This window comes from Schistocerca piceifrons, chromosome 2 (genome assembly GCF_021461385.2).
Source record: "Schistocerca piceifrons isolate TAMUIC-IGC-003096 chromosome 2, iqSchPice1.1, whole genome shotgun sequence".
In the NCBI taxonomy this organism is placed as follows: domain Eukaryota; kingdom Metazoa; phylum Arthropoda; class Insecta; order Orthoptera; family Acrididae; genus Schistocerca; species Schistocerca piceifrons.
The window spans coordinates 926,367,085-926,381,512 of NC_060139.1; the positions used below are offsets into that span (position 1 = coordinate 926,367,085).

Sequence of the window (14,428 nt, forward strand, 5' to 3'; positions counted from 1 at the left end):
CGGCAGTACCTGACACTAGCGTACTACGCAGAGCTCACGCAATTCCCCTAAATTACGGGCCAGTAAGTTATGGCACAAAGATGGAGCCCAAAAGCGTCCCAGTAGTAGTTCACCTTGTGCAGATTTGGCGAAATTCGTAGCCAAGACATCAAAGTGAGTTTACTACCGTGCTCATCAAATCATTATAGTATGATTCTCACGTTGTGAAACAGAAAGTTATCCCATTGGAGGATGCTATCGCCGTCCGAGCAGACTTCACGCAAGAAGGATGGAAGTGATCCGTAATAATGTTTACGTAATCCTCAGTTGTCAAGGTGTTACTGCCACACATCCTTTGGAAGCCCAAGTGACTGTCTCCCATAGAATTATACTGCCTCAGTAAGCTAGTGCCTGTGTTGCAGTGCAACCAGTGCTGGTAGCGTGTAATTTCTGAACATCTGAGCTGCAAACCTGGCTTCTCTGTCGTTATCTCATAGAGTAAGGATATGTAGCTTTGTCGAAGCTGACCCTCGTGTCATATGGATATATTTAACACGACAGCCCTTCTACTGATAAAGGATAGGAACGATTTGTGTACCAGTTGAACTGTTCACCCTCTTCAGCCCTTTTCTTTGCATATTCATTCCAGTCATCGTTTCCCTACGCACGACACGGGTACTGCGACTGGCTATGTATGTTTTCTGGTATTTAATCGAGGGCACATTAGTAGATACCCAAGCAACCACCACGTGTCACTCCCGTCACTTTGGTGAGACTATTTCCGACTGCACCTTCTGAAACTGTGGCTATTCCCGCCATTAGTTTGGCGTCAAGCAAGTGTTGCGTGAACAGTACAACGTATCTTTTAAACGTAGTCATCCTTCCTCTAATATCAAAGTAAATCGAAAGATTTTCATCGCACTGGATTAGAAAATGATACACTAAGAGCACTAGATGGATTTCGCTATTTGAGCAGCAAAAAAGTGGTGATGGCAGAAATACAGAGGGGTATAAAATGCAAACTGGCAACAAAAAAGTGCATATTTAGAAAATATAAGTTTGTTGAAGTCTAATATAAACTTGAGTGTTAGGAAGGTTTATGTTGCATCGTGCGGTAGAGGGAAATGGATCATAACCAATTCAGAGCCAGCCGCTATGGCCGAGCGGTTCTAGGCGCTTCAGTCCGGAACTACACGGCTGCTACGGTCGCATATTCTAATCCTGCCTCGGGCATGGATGTGTGTGATGTCCTTAGGTTACTTAGGTTTACGTAGTTCTAAGTCTAGGGGACTGATGACCTCAGATGTTAAGTCCCACAGTGCTTAGAGCCATTTTAACCATTTTGAACCAATTCAGACGGGAAAGCAACAGAAGCTTTTGAAATGTGGTGCTACAGAAGAATGCTTAAGATTAGATGGGTAGATACGAGTAGAATAAGTAATCAGGATGTACTGAATCGAAATGGGAATAAAGGAATTTTTGGGCAAGACGTGACTAAAAGAAGGGGCCAATTGATAGGCACATCCTGAGTTATCAATGAATATTCAGTGTGGTAACTGAGCTATATGTGTGTGGGTACGAGGGGGGGGGGGGGGAGGGTGGAAATTGGAGGCATAGAGACTTAGGTATAAGCAGGTTCAAATGGATGGTCGTTGCAACAGTTACCCGGACATGAAAAAGCCTGCACAGGCTAAACTACTGTGGAGAACCGCGCAAAACCAGTCTACGGACGAATGACCACAACAACATTTACGGTGAAGGCCTATTTTATAGGGGATTCCGTGCATTAAAATAATAAATATTGGGGTCCTAAGCATATTGCCGGTTCTCTTATCATGCAAGTCGTGTTTAGAATATGTTGACTGAACCTGGTGAACATTGCGGTAGGAGAGCTCAAAACAAAGATAAAAAAAGAAGTGTGTAAAAATGCCAAATAGAAAGCGAATGCTGTTATTATGTGCACCATCCGAACATCCACACGTAATGTGAAATTGACAGCCACATGCGAGCCGCCAGTATAAGAGAAGGTAGGGAGTACTGTGTTGTCAGCAGAGAAGCAATAACAGCAGGACATCACACACATCCATGCCCGAGGCAGGATTCGAACCTGCGACCGTAGCTGTCGCGCGGTTCCAGTCTGTAGCGCCTAGAACCGCTCGGCCATCCCGGCCGGCCATGTACTGACGTACAGGGATCCTCGAGCATTACCGAGTGTGGTTGTAAAAAAGTCGCATGAAAATCAACGGAAGGAGTCAATTGTGAATTCCAGACTACTACCAGTAGTCCAGCTATCTCAATGACTGTGCGTAGGAAGATAAAAAGAACAGATTACAATAGTCGAAAAGCTTCTCGTAAACCACATATTTCTGAAGTCAGTGGTAAACGACCCTGGAGTAGCTGTAAGGAGCGACGGCACTGGGCAGTGGATGACTCGAAACAAGTGATTTGGGATGATGAATCACGTTGTACCCCGTGGCAATATGATGGAAGGGTTTGGGTATGGCGAATGCCTGGAGAACAGTACATGCTAACGTGTGCAGTGCTAACAGTGAAGTATGTGGGAAGTGGTGTTACGAGATGCGGTGGTTTTTTTTTGTGCTTATGGTGTGGCCCCCTTATTGCGCTTAAGTAATCGCCAAATTCGGGAGAATATGAATTCATTTTACACTATTGTGTACTGTCTACAGTAGAGAAACAGTTCGGAAACGGTGATCGTTTCTCTGAGCATGACTGTGCGTCCTGTCGTAACTTAGCACAGGCGAGGAAATATTTTGTGGTCAATATTAATCCTATAACAGACTAGTCTACCCACAGTTGCGACCTGCACCCAATGGAACGCCTTTGTGATGACTCAGAGTGTAGACATCGCTTCACGCCCTAACGTACAACAATACTACCTTTCTTCTCTGGTTTCGACGCTTGAGGAAGTATAGGCTGTCATTCCTCCAGCGAGGTTCAGATATATCACTGAAAGTATCCCCAACAGACTTCAAGCCATAATAAAGAAGGAGCGTGGACACACCTCATAATACACTACTGGTCATTAAAATTGCTACACCAAGAAGAAATGCAGATGATAAACGGGTATTCATTGGTCGCATATATTATACTAGAACTGACATGATATTACATTTTCACGCAGTTTGGGTGGAGAAATCAGTACCCAGAACAACCACCTCTGACCGTAATAACGGCCTTGATACGCCTGGGCATTGAGTCAAACTGAGATTGGATGGCGTGGAGAGACATCTGCCCATGCAGCTTCAACACGATACCACAGTTCATCAAGAGTTGTGACTGGCGTATTGTGACGAGCCAGTTGCTCAGCCACCACTCACCAGACGTTTCCAATTGGTGAGAGATCCGGAGAATGTGCTGGCCAGGACAGCAGTCGAACATCTTCTGTATCCAGAAAGGCCCTTATAGGACCTGCAACATACGGTCGTGCATTATCCTGCTGAAATGTAGGGTTTCGCAGGGATAAATGAAGGGTAGAGCCACGAGTCGTAACACATCTTAAATGTAACGTCCACTGTTCAAAGTGCCGTCAATGACAACAAGAGGTGACCGAACGTGTAACCAATGCACCCCATACCATCACGCCGGGTGATACGCCAATATGGCGATGACGAATACACGCTTCCAATGAGCGTTCACCGCGATGTTACCAAACACGGATGCGACCATCATGATGCTGTAAACATAACCTGGATTCATCCGAAAAAATGACGTTTTGCCAGTCGTGCACCCAGGTTCGTCGTTGAGTACACCATCACAGGCGCTCCTGTCTGTGATGCAGCGTCAAGGGTAACCGCAGCCATGGTCTCCGAGCTGATAGTCCATGTTGCTGCAAACATCGTCGAACTGTTCGTGCAAATGGTTGTTGTCTTGCAAACGTCCCCATCTGTTGATTCAGGGATCGAGACGTAGCTGCACGATCCGTTACAGCCAAGCGGATAAGATGCCTGTCATCTCGACTGCTAGTGATACAAGGCCGTTGGGATCCAGCACGGCGTTCCATATTACTCTCCTGAACCCACCGATTCCATATTCTGCTAACAGTCATTGGAACTCGACCAACGCGAGCAGCAATGTCGCGATACGGTAAACCGAAATCGCGGTAGGCTACAATCCGACCTTTATCAAAGTCGGAAACGTGATGGTCCGCATTTCTCCTTCTTACACGAGGCATCACAACAACGTTTCACCAGGCAACGCCGGTCAACTGTTGTTTCTGTAAGAGAAATCGGTTGGAAACTTTCCTCTTGTCATCACGTTGTAGGTGTCACCACCGGCGCCCACCTTGTGTGAATGCTCTGAAAAGCTAATCGTTTGCGTATCACAGCATCTTCTACTTGTCGGTTAAATTTCGCGCCTGTAGCACGTCATCTTCGTGGTGTAGCAATTTTAATGGCCAGCAGTGCAATAGGTGTGTAGATCAGATAGTGAATTCCAGTGTAATGATCTTATAATTAAACTTTCCCTTAGACATTTAAGTCTCATCTGTATCTACGATAATGATGGAAGCTGAAGAAGTGAATTAAAATTTGTACTATAGTCGGGACTCGAACCCGTGTTGCTTACTTGGCAGACATGGTGACCGTTACACCACAGCAGCACCGTGGTCAATATTGCTGCACCAACTACTCAAGCCCAATTTCCTTCCCGACACAAACTTCAATTCATAACTTCATCTTACTTTGCCCCTAAAGTGTCACTATTGCCGGGACTCTCCGGCACTGGAATAGCACCCCAGCGTTGAACGTAATTGAGAACTCTTGTACCTCAGGTGATATTATAGATCTTATACTTAAATTTTTCCCTAAAGTCTCATCTGTATCTACGATAATTAGGGAAGCTGAAGAAATGGTTCAAATGGTTCAAATGGCTCTGAGCACTATGGGACTCAACTTCTGAGGTCACCAGTCCCCTAGAACTTAGAACTACTTAAACCTAACTAACCTAAGGACATCACACACACCCATGCCCGCGGCAGGATTCGAACCTGCGACTGTAGCGGCCGCTCGGTTCCAGACTGTAGCTGAAGAAATGGATTAACATTTGCGCCACTGCCAGGACTCGAACCTGGGTTTTCTTTCTGAATATTCAGAAATACTGACCATTACTCCACAGCAAGACCATGGTCAAGATTGCTGCACGCACTACCCAGCTTGCATCATTATCGTAGACAAAGATGTGGCACAAATTTTAATTCACATCTTCAGCTTTCATCATTACCTTTTTAATTAATTAAATTAAGAGACAACAAATATGAAATCCTATTTTCTCAAGAGAAAGTATTTTGAAAGTAGTCTACGCATTTTGCCGCCGGTGTAATTACTAATACTAAATAAAACTCTGTTTTTTAGATGAAATTAGTCTCCTCGATTCATCGAGGTATTTTGATCTCTTACTTCTACTGAAGTACATCAGTACTGCAAAATGTTGTTTAATAGAAGGTCTCAAAATTACGCTGAACACTGTTCTCGTATTAGTTCACGGAAGGTATGCACCACAGAAGCGGCTATGACAAGACGACTGACTTTAAACGAGAGTTAGGAATAAATTCTAAAAACAACATAAAAATGGAAAATTTGAACCACATGATGGGATCTCGAAGGACAAAATTAACATAAAATTAACTGGTATGGAAAGAGACGGATAGTTTTAAGCTGTTTTGTGTTGTAAGCTATCTGTTACATTACATCAGGTCCAATTTCTACTACGTGAAAATTTATGTCACGATGAATAAAGAGTCTCATGTCTGAAGCAATCGATGACACGTAGATCGAGTAGACGTAATCGGTCTTATGTTTTCAAAAGTTATGGAGTTTATCACAATACGTACCTCACACAGTACTTTGACTAAATAAAAGAGCCTCTACCTACGTATTACAGTATGTATTATAGTATTTCCAAAACAACGATGGAAATGCTTCACAACGTTCTGGTACGGAATACACCTTTATATGTATCCCACAAATATCTTGATTTCGAAAATAGATTGTTCATGAGTGTAGATCGCCTCCTTTAGTTCGATCGCAGTTTCTTCCATGGAATACGTCAGTGTTTAATCGCAGGACAGTGGTCATCATGTCATCTCCCCAGTGAGTCCGGTCGCCTGGACTCCACATAACGCTTACCATAACTGACTCGTTACGCTCACTACGAGTACTGCAAACCTCAACAATAACGAGGGACAGTAATGTTCACCCCTCTTAGAGTCATCAGCTTTCTGATTGCCTTGGTGCAACCCGCCATGACACCCATTCTTGTGGCAGTCACTTTGTCTCAGAGTAGCACTTCCACCGGGCGTCCTCAATTACTTGTTGGCTGTGTTCCAGTCTCTGTCTTCTCCAACAGTTTTTACTCTCTACAGCTTCCTCAAGTACCATTGAGGTTACTCTCAGACGTCTTAACACATGTCCTATCATCCTGACCTATCTTCTTGTTACTGTTTCCGTGCGCTCTTTTCTTCGCCAGTTCTATGGAGGCCTTCCTCATTCCTTATCTCATAGCTCCACCTAATTTTGAACATCCTTCTTATCACCTCGTCTCAATCGCTTCGATTCTCTTTTTTCCAGTTTTTCTTCAGTCCACGATTCACTATCATACAATGTTCTGCTCCAAACACCATTCTCAGAAATCTGTTCTTCAAATTAATGGTCAGTGTTTGATACTAATTGACTTCTTTTGGCCATGAATAACCTCTTTCCATGTGCTAATCTGATTTTTATGTCCTTGCTTCGTCTGACATACATTATTCGCTTTCAAGGTAACAGAATTCCAGCCTTCATTTGGAGTGCGACATACAAGGTGGTCGGAAATTCCCATTACAAACGTCTAGGACATGTAGAGGGTAGTGAGTTCATAACATTTTGAATAGGAACCCATGCCCGGAACCGTATCGTTTCCGTTCTACGACAATTACAATGCAGATGATTATCTCATCCACACCCACGTGAGGAATGTACTTAGGCGTGACCCAGTACAATTGTTGCAATCCATTTGAAAAGAATACTGACTCGTTCCGTTATTAATTACGCATTTGCATTACAACGTACACTTTATGGTTTACGTTAGTCGACAACAACATGAACCCAACATCAACAGCACCAGCCGCAACGTACCGATGCATTACAACAGCGTCTCGATGTGGCGACCACCAACGTGGTTACACACATTGTACCTCCGAAGCATATTCTGGTACACCCTCTCCATCCCACCTGGTGTCTCTTCAGTGTCTTGTGCAGCGGCCAGAACTCGTGCCAGCAGATCTTCCTCTGTTTCTATAGGTGTCTCATAAATTAGGCTCTTCATACGATCCCACTACAAGTAGTCCATAGTTGTTAAATCCGGCGATCGTGGCGGCCACGCGGTTGGACCACCACTGGCCTATCCACCTTTCACCATACCGTCTGTCGAGATGTTTCCGAACAGCCAGTGAAAAGTGAGGTGGTGCTCCATCATGCTGAAACCACATTTCCTGACGGTTATTCAATGGCACATCTTTCAAGAACGGGTTCACTATTTGCTGTAGGAAGACTAAGTATGCGGGACCCGTGAACTTGGATGAAAAAGGTATGATCCAATCACATGACCGTCCAGAATACCTGCTCACACGTTAATTCCAAACCTGTCTTGAAATCCCTGAACATGCGTGGCATGTGGGTTTTCGTCCGCCCAGACATGGCTATTTCGAGCATTCAGAACACACTCCCTTGTGAACCTACATTCATCTGTGAAGAGAACTCGACGTGGAAACAGGGGCGCGTCGATGCAACGGTGCAGGAACCATGTGCAGAAGGCGACGCGTTGTGAAAAGTCTGCTGGACCCATAGCGTGTACCCTTTGTAAGCTTTACGGATGTAATTGTTGTTCATGCAGGACGTCCAAGACGGTAGTGTGACTAACAGCCATTGCACGCGCAATTGTTCGCGAACTCGTTGACGGGCTATCTTTAATGCGACGCAGTACACCTTCTTCAAATTAGGGAGTGCGGCGTCGCCGTGGAGCATCACAGTCCTGTCTCCTCACGTTGAAGGTACCCGTTTCTCGTAGCCGTTGTGTAACTTGGGCAAACGGTTTGTGCGATGGAGTGTGACGGTATGGAAAACGTTTGTGATACAGCCGACTAGCAGCTCTTCCGTTACCTCCAGCTTCGCCATACACGATAACCATGTCTGTGTATTCCGTAAACGTGTACTGCACCATGTTTCCTCTATCGGTGATGCACAGGTATTGACTCGGTCTCACAGCAAAGCACAATAAGTGACATCTGGGGATCGTTTGACGTAGTACACGTCATCGTGTCTACCCTGTTGCATACCAGGACTGGAAACTCTGAGACGTTTCTCTTGCCCTACGCAGACGTTGACGAGGTACACATCTGAATTGAATCTGTCGTAGAACGGAAACGATACGATTCCGGACATGGGTTCCTATTCAAAATGTTATGTTCTCACTACCCTCAACATGTCCTAGAAGTTTGTAACGGGAATTTCCGACCACCCTGTATAGGTAAAAAGTTAGTGTTAACCGAATCAATAAATATCGATGTCGGTTCCATTATCTGAGAATAGAAGTTACCTTGGGAGAAGATACGGATTATGTGGAGCAATATGGTTGGTGCAATGTGTCGGTAAAGGAGCAACAGCGTGCCATCGTTGGAAATTGGAGGGAAAACAAGTATGTTATCGGAGTCGAGTTCGCAGGTAGCGTAGAATGCACACAGTTCAGTGTGAGTAAGGAGAGTGTGACAGTACAGCCTTTATCACTGCGATTTTTAACATGTAAAAGTTTTTTTTCTGTATTCGCGTCAGTATGTGCGAACTTTTAACATATACCAATGAATGTTGTAACCAGATATCTTTGCCGCGCTCTTGAAAAGCGCACAATAAACTGTTATACGCTGCTATCGATCAGTAAAAAAACGATGCACCTATGTTTCAAAATAACAATTGCCAATTTTTACTTCTGCATGGAGCCGCGCCGCTCTCCAGTTGTTCTGTGAATGTGTTGTGAGTCGGACGCAAAAGTATTGTGCTCCATACTGATATAATCATTTTATTGTAACTTTAAGAGTTTAAGTGATTAAAAAATATATGTAGCCACAAACAAGCGAGAATGTATATCGTGAAAATTCGCTCCACCGCCACATTGGGTGGCCATGTTAATGTAAGTTTCCGTTTCATAATATAATACTTGAAGCCTTGAAGTTTATTTAATTTCAAAGAAAATCTCTCAACCTTATTTTCATTAATTATATTTGTGATAATCTTTTCTGTTTAAAAGATTTATGCAGCTTATGATCCAGCGTGTGTTCTGTCGGAACAGGAGGCTGTCGTGACGACATCGTTATAGTATTTATTCCAAGTTCTTTCAGTTCCGTTTATATGTTCGTACAAATCCAATTAGTTGGTCCCTTAGGTTTCTTTCATGTAACTTCCGTCTGCTTTCTCTGCGCGATCTTCCTCCGAAAAAAAAATTTCTGTTCATCTTTTTTAGTAATTTTCGATATCGCGAATGAGAAAAGACAGCCGCCTCCTGCTCCGAACGGAACACCACGACTTTTCTAACGTCGGAGAGTACCGCACGAATTTTCCGCTAAAAGGTAATAGAATTTCTTAAAGCTGGATCGATTACACATGTTGCTGCTGTTCTCCGACAAATCTGGTCTGATTAATAGTAATTTATTCTGTCACGACAAAAAGAACCAATTTTATTTTCACCAAAGCAACAAAGCTTTCAATTAAATTACTAAAAAAAAAATCATACCAGAAGAGGTAGGAACTGTGAACGATCCATGTGGTGGAAATGAACACATGCAAAAGGTATAGCGAAGTGCGTGCTGGTCAAGAATTTGGAGGGACTGATACAACTTTTGTGGAGTGAATATCTATCCAACATTACCATAGGAAGAAGATTGTTCAGAACTAGGTTTTGTAAGTCGGAAGTATAGTAAAGTGGTGTTATCTCCAAATTCAGCCAGTCAGCAGTTTAAGTGCGTTCTGTGTTGGATGATTAGCAACCAGATTTCTACGTCAGTTATCAGTCGAAAGACTTATTTCATTAATTTTTTAAAATGTTGATTGTTTATTGGCCTCTTGATATACCAAGTTGTCCAGTCAAAAATTAAGCGCTGACTATCGTCTTGAGGCATCGATCTATCTTTTCTACTGTTTGTGAGGAATTTAAAACTTAAATATCATTGAGGGGGGTTGATAACACATAATTAATCACATAAGCCTATTAAGTGAAACACACACACACACACACACACACACACACACACACACACACACACAAACAAAATTTAATTTAAACTTTAACACTAATTCCACAAGCATTTTGTAACTGTCTAGTCATTGCTGATTCATGTGGACCAACTCTGCAAGTAGCCAGTCTGTTTCTCTTGTTTATCTAGGGCAGCTAAAGTATATGTTGTTGACGTCCTGTATCTCCTCACAGTCGCAGTGTTTTGATGGTATGACGTAGATTCTATAGAAGTACTGTCAGTGGAAGCTCGTAGTGTGTTGTTTAGTGGGTTAGGATGGTCGTAAACGGTTAGGTATAAACCTTGAGGGTGGATGCTGGGTCAGCCTGTCATCTCTTCTAATGAATATACACAGCCCGAAAACGGTGCACTGCATCGGGCACGATAACCGCTTTCCCAATAAACGCGTATTTATATCTGCCGTAAAGGGGTGACTGTATTCGTGACAACAATCGACTGAAAAGGTGATTTTTCATGCTCACGACATCTCCATAGCAATTCCTTTTCCCTATTTATCTTTAAATCTGATGCAGATTTAGGGTGAAATTTATGTAGCCTACACTGGATTTACAGCTCAAAGATAATCGTCGAGCTGCGTTGGCAAGCGCAAATCTCTGTAATCCGACTAGTCGCTACATCGCATCGCGCCAATACAAACGCCCGGCCACTCTGCAGTTTATGAAGTGCGCTTTATAAACTCTCGTTACACGGGCTGCCGTAAATAACGCAATAAAACATGGTAGCCACCGCGTCGCTTGTGCGTTGCCCCAGGTTCAGTTTTCCGTCGCAGCTCACGGGGCTGTGAACAGTTCAGAACCGATTTTTGCTAGAATGTAATGCAGCAATGGTAATATTTAAGAACATTCAAGTAATTAGACAGATAAAAACTAAACAACTCCTCCCGAACAGGCCATGAAGGCCCAACGATACCGACCGGCCGCAGTGTCTCCTCAGACTATAGGCGTCACTAGTTGCGGATATGGAGGGGCATGTGGTCATCACTCCGCTCTCCCGGCCGCACGACAGTTTCCAAGACCGGAACCGCTACTTCTCAATAAGGTAGCTCCTCAGTTTGCCTCGCAAGGGCTGAGTGCACCCCACTTGCCAACTGCGCTCGGCAGACCGAATGGTCACCCATCCAAGTGCTAGCCCAGTCCGAGAGTGCTTAACTTCGGTGATCTGACGGGAACCGGTGTTACCACTGCGGTAAGGCCGTTGGCAATTAGACACATACGCTTCACTAACTTTGTGACAGAGGAGAAGATACTAAATTATCTGGTGCGTTATTGTCCAAATGAAACACGAGCTAGTTGAATCCCCACTGGACAAATTATAAGCAACTTCAAGTGATCATGGTTACCATAGTATGCACATTTGTTGACAGTTGTGAACACTTGGTGCTCATATTGTTGGTTGCAAATTGATTTCGTGGAACAACTAGAAGACAGGCACTGTTGTACTGCTGTCCTAGTTATTTTGAAACGATGAACCATGGACCTTGCCGTTGGGGGGGGAGGCTTGCATGCCTTAGCGACACAGATAGCCGTGCCGTAGGTGCAACCACAACGGAGGGGTATCTGTTGAGAGGGGCAGCAGCCTATTCAGTAGTTGCAGGGGCAACAGTCTGGATGATTGACTGATCTGGTTGGTTCAAATGGCTCTGAGCACTATGGGACTCAACTGCTGAGGTCATTAGTCCCCTAGAACTTAGAACTAGTTAAACCTAACTAACCTAAGGACATCACAAACATCCATGCCCGAGGCAGGATTCGAACCTGCGACCGTAGCGGTCTTGCGGTTCCAGACTGCAGCGCCTTTAACCGCACGGCCACTTCGGCCGGCGACTGATCTGGCTTTGTAACACTAACCAATACGGCCTTGCTGTGCTAGTACTGCGAACGGCTGATAGCAAGGGGAAACTACAGCCGTAATTTTTCCCGAGGGCAAGCAGCTTTACTGTATGGTTAAATAATGATGGCGTCCTCTTGGGTAAAATATTCCTTAGGTAAAATAGTCCCCAATTCGGATCACCGGCAGGGACTACTCAGGAGGACGTCGTTTATGGGGAGAAAGAAAACTGGCCTTCTACGGATCGGAGTGTGGAATGTTACATCCCTTAATCTGGCAAGTAGGTTAGAAAAATTTAAAAAGGGAAATGGATAAGTTAAAGTTAGATATAGTGGGAATTAGTGAGGTTCGGTGGCCGGAGGATCAAGACCTCTGGTCAGGTGACTACAGGGTTATAAATCCAAAATCCAATAGGGGTAATGCAGGAGTAAGTTTAATAATGAATAAAAAAAGAGGAGTGCGGGTAAGCTACTACAAACAGCATAGTGAACACATTATTGTGGCCAAGATAGACACGAAGCCCATGCCTACAACAGTAGTACAAGTTTATGTGCCAACTAGCTCCGCAGATGACGAAGAGATTGATGAAATGTATGATGAGATCAAAAAATTATTCAGATAGGTGAAGGGAGACGAAAATTTAATAGTCATGGGTGACTGGAATTCGATAGTAGGAAAAGGAAGGAAACGTAGTAGGTGAATATGGAATGGGGGTAAGGAATAAAAGAGGAATCCGCCTGGTGGAATTTTGCACAGAGCATAAATTAATCATAGCTAACACTTGGTTCAAGAATCGTGAAAGAACGTTGTTTACATGGATGAGACCTGGAGATACTGGAAGGTTTCAGATAGGCTACATAATGGTAAGACAGAAATTTGGGAATCAAGTTTAAAATTGAAAGACATTTCTAGGGACAGATGTGAACTGTGACCACAATCTATTGGTTATGAACTGTAGATTAAAACTGAAGAGCTGGCCGGAGTGGCCGTGCGGTTCTAGGAACTACAGTCTGGAGCCGAGCGACCGCTACGGACGCAGTTTCTAATCCTGCGTTGGGCATGGATGTATGTGATGTCCTTAGGTTAGTTAGGTTTAAGTAGTTCTAAGTTCTAGGCGACTGATGACCTCAGATGTTAAGTCGCTTAGTGCTCAGAGCCATTTTGAACCAAAACTGAAGAAACTGCAAAGAGGTGGGAATTTAAGGAGATGCAACATGGATAAACTGACAGAACCTGAGGTTGTGGATAATTTCAGGAAGAGCATTAGGGCACGATTGACAAGAATAGGGGAGAGAAATACAGTAGATGAAGAATGGGTAGATTTGAGAGATGAAATAGTGAAGGGAGCAGAGGATCAAGTAGGTAAAAAGACGAGGGATGGGTAGAAATCCTTGGATAACTGAAGAAATACCGAATTTAATAGATGAAAGGAGAAAATATAAAAATGCAGTAAATGAAGCAGGCAAAAAGGAATACAAATGTCTCAAAAATGGGATCGACAGGATGTGCAAAATGGCCTAGCAGGGATGGCTAGAGAACAAATGTAAGGATGTAGAAGCATATATCACTAGCGGTAAGACAGATACTGCCTACAGGAAAATTAAAGAGACCTTTGGAGAAAAGAGAACCAGTTGTATGAATATAAAGAGCTCTGATGGAAACTCAGTTCTAAGCAAAGAAGGGAAAACAGAAAGGTGGATGGAGTAGATAGAGGGTCTATACAAGGGCGACGTACTTGAGGAAAATATTGTGGAAATGGAAGACCATGTAGATGAAGATGAAATGAGAGATATGATACTGCGTGAAGAGTTTGACAGAGCACTGAAAGACCTAAGTCGAAACAAGGCCCCGGGAGTAGACAACATTCCATTAGAACTACTGATAGCCTTGGGAGAGTCAGTCCTGACAAAACTCTACCATCTGGTGAGGGAGATGTATGAGACAGGCGAAATACCCTCAGACTTCAAGAAGACTATAATAATCCCAATTCCAAAGAAACAGGTGTTAACAGATATGAAAATTACCGAACTATCAGTTTAATAAGTCACGGCTACAAAATACCAACACGAATTCTTTACAGACGAATGAAAAAACTGGTAGAAGCCGACCTAGGGGAAGGTCAGTTCGGAACACTTGAGGCGATACTGACCATACGACTTATGTTAGAAGATAGATTAAGGAAAGGCAAACCTGCATTTCTAGCATTTGTAGACTTAGAGAAAGCTTTTGACAATGTTGAGTGAAATACTCTCTTTCAAATTCTGAAGGTGGCAGTGGTAAAATACAGGGAGCGGAAGGCTACTTACAATTTGTACAGACACCAGA

The 14,428-nt window shown here is 43.7% G+C and overlaps 1 pseudogene; it reads right to left on the minus strand.

Annotated features, from left to right (window-relative positions):
- Positions 1-11,357: 11,357 nt before the first annotated feature.
- On the minus strand, positions 11,358-11,475 carry LOC124778614 (annotated as a pseudogene).
- Between the last annotated feature and the right edge of the window lie 2,953 nt (positions 11,476-14,428).